The 8078-nt window shown below is 37.9% G+C and overlaps 1 pseudogene; it reads right to left on the bottom strand.

Moving 5' to 3' along the window:
- Positions 1–3224: 3224 nt before the first annotated feature.
- Positions 3225–3497, bottom strand: LOC119040296 (cytochrome c oxidase subunit NDUFA4-like; annotated as a pseudogene).
- Positions 3498–8078: the final 4581 nt, after the last annotated feature.

Raw genomic sequence — 8078 nt, 5'->3', positions numbered from 1 at the left:
GGTGATCAGGATGCTCAGAGAACTGGTTGATTTTAGTCACAAATTAGAGGAACATATGAAGTCTAAACTAATTGAAATGAAGGGAAATGCATGGGAAACCAATAGTCATGTAAAGGAAACTGGGACTCAAATCAAGGGAGTGGGCCAGAAGGAAGAAAAAAATGACCAAACAGAAAAGGATGAAGAAACAAGAATTCAAAAAAATGAGGAGAGGCGTAGGAACCTTCAGGACATCTTTAAACACTCCAACATCCGAATTATAGAGGTACCATTAGGGGAAGAGGAACAGCCCTGAGTGGAAAACTTACTTGAACAAATAATAAAGGAGAACTTCCCCAACCTGGCAAAGGAAATAGACTACCAGGAAGTCCAGGAAGCTCAGAGAGTCCCAAAGAAGTTGGACCCAAGAAGAAACACACCATGGCACATCATAATTATGTTACCCAAGATTAAAATGAAGGAGAGAATCCTAGAAGCAGCAAGAGATAAGGGGACAGTCCCCTATAAAGGACTTCCCACCAGACTGTCAGCGGATTTCTCAAAAGAGATCTTACAGGCAAGAAGGGGCTGGAAAGAAGTATCCCAAGGCATGAAATCCAAAGACCTACAACCAAGATTGCTCTATCCAGCAAATCTTTCATTTAGAATGGAAGGGCAGATAAAATGCTTGCCAGATAAGATCAAATTCAAGGAGTTCATCATCACCAAGCCCTTATTATATGAAATGTTAAAGGGACTTATCTAAGAAAAAGAAGATAAAAAAGATGAACAGTGAAAGGACAGCAAACTCACAGTTATTAACAACCACACCTAAAACAAAAGCAAACTAAGAGGACTAGATCAGGAGTGAAACCAGAAATGAAGATCACATGGAGGGTTAGCAACAGGGGAGTGGGAGAAGGAGAAGCGGGGAGAAGGTACAGAAAATAAGTAGCATAGACAGTAGGTAGAAAATAGATGGGGGGGAGGGCAAGAATAGTAGGGGAAATATAGAATGTAAAGAACTTGAGACACATGGTCATAAACTGAAGGGGGGAATGGTGGGGGAGAAGGTGTGTGGGGTGGAGGGAAATGAAGGGGGGAAATAGAACAACTGTAATGGCATAATCAATAAAATATATTTAAAAAATAAATGGCAATTTGTAGTCATTGAAATAACTCTTAGTCATTAGATCCCTCAATACTTCTATCCAACTCTTACTTCCAATGCTCTTTCTTTCAGTTAGGATGTTCTGATGTTGAACTGTGTGTTTTTCTTCATTGAGGTACCATATTTACTCCCCTTACAAACAACCCCTTAATACTTTGGAAAATGTATGCTAGTCTTCCTTAATTTCCGACTCTAACTAAGTTTCCTCCCTCTTTTATTTTGATATCTGCTAAGGCAGGCAGGTGAAAACATAAATACCAACCATTTTCCACAGCTTATATCTACTTGGGAAACGTGATTTTAGAGGAAAATAACTAATTTCTTGTGGTTACCATCTCACAATGAAGCTTTTAGAAATATTGTCTCTTCATCTATTTTCCGAAGGAGATATTGTCTTTATTGCTGATTCATTTAAAAAATTACATAAAAATGGATATATTACCCAAAATAATCACAAAATGTGGCCACTCTCTAGATGAGTGACAACACATACTTCCAGTTCTAATATGCCTTCTCCTGTTCTTGTTCTGGCCATGAACATATTTTCACTGCTCAAAGTCAACTCCAAGCAGCCTTATGGTGTGTGTGTGTGTGTGTGTGTGTGTGTGTGTGTGTGTGTGTGTGTGTGTTGTAACTGCCAGAGGCAAGGGCAATTGGGGGTGTGTAAATTATCTCACACTTAGAAAGAGGCCCTTAGGTCTTTGCCTTAATACTGTTCATGATAAGGCATGCTGGGGTACATTTATTAAAGACATGAAACTTAGGCCTTCGAAAGGTAAGTCAACTAAATTGACCTATATATTAGAAGGCAAAGCTGAGATTAGAATCTAGATGTTATTACTTCTACTTCAGTGCTTTTGCCTTTATAGATCACTATTCAACTCCTTTCTCAAATAGTTCCCTCAAGAAGTTTGAAGAGAAGAATAGAATGGCTCAGCAGATGTTAATTGTCTTGTAAGAAAATTCTTTGAGTAGTTGGAAAATACATAAAGCTATATTCTGATATCTCACACCCTTACATAAAGGTGAAGCTCTACTGACAAAAAATCCCATGAAACTGTAGTTAATTAATATATAACCAAATCATAATTCTCTAAATTATTTCATTCCCTTTAAAATCACATTTCCCAAGTGTACATCAGTTGTGGAAGGTGGATGGTATTTATGTTTTCACCTGCCTGCCTTAGAAAACTAATAGTTTACCAGTGTTACTTGCATTTAGGTAATATCCTAGAAACTTGTTGAAGTTTAATTTGATGCCCACACAGGATTTCACAACAAAATATTCCCTGGAAGACAAGAATAATTATCCTGTTTAGCATAGTCAGAGGCAGACATTTGGGTAACTCTGACAATAAAGTGTTATAAACTGTGGCACGTTGAAATTAATCCAAATGAAATATGAAGAACAAAAAATAAAACAAGAGTTAGTTTTGTGCTCCAGCAATACGACTTTGTATCTTAAAAATGGGTTTCTGGATTCAAATTTTCTGTTTGCTTTGGTTGAATGCTTAATTATGTATATTTAAGTATGTGATCCATTTCCTGTATTCCTCACTGGACTATAAATGCCAAATATTGAGTGGTGATACTGTCACCATAGGCCGCTATGGGAACCAAACCATAGGCTCCATGTGGAGGTCCTGTGAGTAGCCTCCTGATCCATGATGTTAAGGACCCTGTGGGGAGTAGCAGGGTCAGAGCAGGTAGAACCAGGGCCTGGGAGAACTACAAGAGGTGGGTGGGTTGAGAGAGAGCAGGGCTCAGGGCAACAGACTGCACAGTCTTGGCACTGGTTGTCCAGAGAGGTCTGATAAATTTAGAAAATTAATTAATTCATGCATGAATGCATGAATGAATGAATGCCAAACTTTAAAATGTGTCTATATCAATGTGAACATTTCTATTAAAAAGTAACATATAATATGAAATTTAATACTTTTTCTAGTTTTAGATATCTATTAATCAGTGTATATCTCAATGTAATAAATCAACATGATTCCTTGCATTGGAGGGGAAATGTTTTCTTGGTTAAGTGGAAAATTGTGTGGATGACTTTAGGAAGACCCTCATTCTAAGCAGCTTTATAGTGAATCATTTCATTAGAAGTCAGGACTTTCTTCAGTTTTCTGTAATCTATATTCACTGAGTACAACTTGCATTGATCATTGGCTCACAGTTTGTTACAGGGTTCTGAGTTATTCTTTCTGTCAAAATAAACATCTGGATTGAATAATACCCGGTTCATGACATACAGCATTGTTCCAGTACATCAAGTTCCAATAAATAAAAACAGGGGGATCAAGCTCAAATGTTTTTTGGCCTGAATGAGGATCATGTGGAGCATGGTTGTGGCAGAGGGCCCAAAAGCAGAGAAAAACAAAACTTCACAGCCCAGCAGCCAGTGGTCAATATACCAAGGATAAGTGAACATCAAAGTCCAATACTTCAGCTTTTAACTGTAATGTACATATGAAACCAGAAAAGCCGGCATCCATGCTGTCTGTCACATACCAGACCCAATAAGCAGAGACATGGATTGAATCTTTATGGGTGCTTTATTCAGATGGCTGGCCACCTGAGAAGATGGCATGTTTGTATCCTCACAGACCATCCTACATGTCCATTCAAGGCAGCCTTTTTAACAGAGAACAAAGTGCAGTGAGGGGTTTTGAAATTCAGTGAAAATTAGGTTTAAAAACTGCAGTATTCTCACCCTTGACATTTAGCTGTCCCCACAGGGCAGGCAGGTGGTCCTCTGTCTTTCCCTGGAACACAATGGCTTAGATGTCTCCAAGTCTGCCCCAGGAGGTGGTCTTTAGCTGTGCCCCAGGAGGTTGGCTGTCTCTCCAGGGAATGATGAGCTGGGAGTGGTGAGCCATACCTGCAGTTCCTGAAATAATAGTTTTAATATATGCATTACCTTCTAGGCTTATTTGTGGAAGACGGTGAAGGCTGGCGTCAAAGCTAAGGTTGGGTGCTTGGCAAGGCTGCACTTGATTCCTTGCATCTGTGAGGCAGATCAAGCCAGCAGCACCAACAGCCAGGACCTACAGGGGTTAAGGAGATAGTTAACCATGAGCTTCAGCTGAATGGGACTGTAACTTTTGCAGAAGAAATAGTTATCATTTAGATTGCCTGGGAATGGAACAATTATGCCTGCAATTTTTCCCTGAGTCTGCAAAATGTCCTTGAGCTTTATCTACTTAACCCTTATAAAACAAACATGGAGACTATGTTCAGGGTCATTGTCTCTCCATCAGAGGACAATGCCCCACCTGGCCCCCACTTTTCCTTAAACTGTCTGTGTCTGTGTCTTTCTTAATTTCCCATCACCTCCCCCTCAGGGACCTCCTCCCCATGCTGGTAGCAGCACCTATTAACTATTTACCTTAAGCTAAAAAATTTCCAACTCTTGAGTCCCCTATTACATGCATTTAAATTTTCCATAGATATTTATTAATGGCTGAGAATTAAAAGCTTTCATTTGGATACTTCTGAGGATATACAAAAATAATTGCTTTTATATCTGTTTGACTTCAAAATAGCTTAATTTTGAATCATCCCTATTTTGATGATGATAACATTCAGGCACATAACTCCTACAAAGCCATTCTTAACTTTTGACTCCCCCCCAAAAAAAAGACAAATGAAACACTCAAAGATCATCTCTCTAGAAGCAACCTCAATATGAAATATTTTTTTATCATTCAAACATTGACATTGAGTTTTCAACAGCAAGCATCACAATGTTGAGAAAACTTTCCAAGTGTGGGAAATGAATAAATATACATGTATAATTATTTTGGTTCAGATAGTAAACAGCTGAATTATCCTGTGGCAGTCATTAAATGCTCTGGTTTCAGTAACCTGACTAGAAAATTATAAGGTTGTTGTAAGATTTAGATAAAAGATGTTTAAAGTTACTAAGTGTTAAATGATGTTGGTAGCAATATTGATGTTAAGAAATAGTACAGTAATGTGGGGAGAAAATGGGGTGAACTATAATTGCACAACAATAAAAAAAGGGGAAAAAATAAATGGTAGGAATCTGGATAAAATTTGAAAGCAGAGCAAACAAGATGTGCTGTTAGTTTGGACTTGTGGTGTGAGTTACCTTATTTGACACAATTTACATCCATCTGTTAAGTGGGGATATAAAGTTGTCATGAGGATAGTGTTATGATAACGGAAGCTAGCATACATATGCTTAGCATAATGTTTAGTATAATCCTTATGATGTAGTTAGTGATCAACTAAAGATAATTGTACTTTTGAGTGGCATCAAGAAGGAAACCTGTGGTCACAAGGATCCCAAGTAGCTTCATCAAATTCCATTCAGTTATCCAATCATCAAGAAGAGCAGGATTTATTTTGACTGCAGCTATAAAGTGGGGAAAAGAAAATATCAAAAATATTTTTTAGTCTTCTTGCCATTTTGTTCTGCAGGTGTGGGTGATTTCATGCTAAAAAATGAGGCAACCATTTTAAATGGTGACATTTTGAGGTCAAGTTCAATTATTCATGTTGGTATTACTGGTCTAGACAAAAGAGTGAAACTTCAAAAATCTGGTTCATTTTTAAAGACATTTTTATTTTATGTACTTAGTGGCAGAAATCTACTAATCTTTCCTCTCTGATTCCATTCAAAGAAATGTGAGCTAATAGAAGTATATGCATCAGTTCTAGTCATAAAAATCAGATACTTTCGTTTTTTTTAAGATTTTAATTTTTATCTGGGAAGGGAAGGGAAGGGAAGGGAAGGGAAGGGAAGGGAAGGGAAGGGAAGGGAAGGGAAGGGAAGGGAAGGGAAGGGAAGGGAAGGGGAGAGGGTGAGAAATATCAATGTGTGGTTGCCTCTCGTGCATCCCCTGCTGGGAACTGGCCTGCAAGCCAGGCATGTGCCCTGACTGGGAATCGAACCACAATCCTTTGGTTTGCAGGCCTGCACTCAATCCACTGAGCTACACCAGCCAGGGCTAAAATCCGATATTTTCTATGCATGAGATATAATTTTATATGCTTTCCTCTCCCCATCGAAGCTAATAAAGTATTACAGTTACATGTAAACAGCCATATTTTCCCCACTACTTCAGCCTCATTTAGTGATACTGGAAGGTTTTATAATGGTCTGTCATGTATGTTGCATGTGTGTTGTTTAAAAATTCCTGAAGTCCCATAGAGGCTTTATTTTCTCAATATAATATTTAATAGATGTATACAATTTAAAAATTCAGTCCTTGGCAATCATCTCTGATTTCATTGCACCATTCTCATTAATGTCTTCATTAAAAACCTATTTTAGTCAACTGATTTGACATAATAAAATCCAATTTAGATTATTCCACAAGAAATTAGCCAGAGTTTTGTAGTCAGTAGACTCTAATGTCTACCTAGTTTTCTGCTACCCTCTCTTGACCACAGACAACACTGGCCTAGACAGAAAGCATATTAACCTTCTGTGCTAGAAGCACTTGCTCAGGGTAGGCATCAGATGTGCTTGGACTTGCTGTGTGAGTATATGCATGGACATATATGGAAATTTGAGGTAGAAGAATAATAGCATTTCAAGGTGGAGTAGAAGTGATCTTATGATAACAGTGAGTACTAAATAACATAACCTGTTCTTATGCTTGAATCCTCATAAACTCTGCAGGCAAGGCATACTTTAGAAGAGAATTATTTGTCTGATTAGAACACTCTTTCCCAAAGTTTCACATAGAATAAATGCAGAGATGGAATATGAAATTGGAAATGAGTGTAGATAAAAACAAATGTAATCAGTCTGTAGTTAGGAAATAATCTGTATGCTAAAGTACAAAAGATTCAACAAATTTTAAATCCTGAGTAGGCTTGCATGTTTACAAAACAAAGATCTCAAAAAGCAACATAGGAATAGAGAAAACAGAACAAGGACTTCTAAATTATGAATAAAATGTGCTTTAAAGCTGACTATATCTCTGCCAGACATTCAGTAGTTGGTTCATTTTATAAGTATGGCAGATGCCCTGACTTTGGTGTGGTTGGCTGCAATCTCCTGCAATGGCTTTTGCAGCAACAGTTCTTAGAAACTTTCATGGAAACTGAGAATGGACTCTACAGCTTACCTAGTTCTAGTAGTATTTATTTACCAACACAGCTAAATTTGTACATGCTACTCAGTTCTTAAACATGAAGCAAGTTATCTAAGTGTATATACCTAAGTGGCATAAATATAGAGAAAAACAGAATTATTATTTAAAAATGTTTTTAAGACTTTATTTTATTTTTAGAGAGGAGAAGGGGAGGTGAAAGAGAGGTAGAGAAACATCAGTGTATGCTTGCCTCTCACGTGCTCTCTACTGGGGACCTGGCCTGCAGCCCCTGGCACGTGCCCTAGACTGAGAATCAAACTAGCAACCCTTTGGTTTGCAGACCAACACTTAATATACTGAGGCATACAGACCTGGAGAATAATTATTGTATTATCTCAAAAATCAGGGTGTTGATTATCTGGGTGAGGAGAAGAGAGATGCAGGAGGGTACTAAAGTACTAGTAATGTTATCTTTCTTAATTATGATTGTGGTGTGAATAATGGCTTCTCCAGTATGTACACTCCTTTCTTCCCAGGACCTGTGAATGTGTTAACTTACATCGCAATGGGGATTTTTCAGATGTTGTTAAGGATCATGGCTGGGGGATATATCATGGATTATTTGAGTGCTTCCTATATAATTACAAGCATCCTCATACAAAAGAAGTAAGAATGTCAGAGAAGGAGATGTGACTATGGAACCCAAGATCAGGGTGAGAGAGATGTGAAGATGCTACACTATTGGCTTTGAAGATGATGGAAGAGGCCACATAGCAGGCAATGCAGTCAGTATCTAGAATAAGGAACAAGCAAGGAATTAAATTCTCTCCTAAAATTACCCATAAAAAACACAG

Source organism: Artibeus jamaicensis, unplaced genomic scaffold (genome assembly GCF_021234435.1).
Source record: "Artibeus jamaicensis isolate MK-2021 breed Jamaican fruit bat unplaced genomic scaffold, CSHL_Jam_final scaffold_461, whole genome shotgun sequence".
Taxonomy (NCBI): Eukaryota; Metazoa; Chordata; class Mammalia; order Chiroptera; family Phyllostomidae; genus Artibeus; species Artibeus jamaicensis.
The sequence above is the reverse complement of the archived record's forward strand: the minus strand, read 5'-3'. Positions and strand labels throughout refer to the sequence as shown.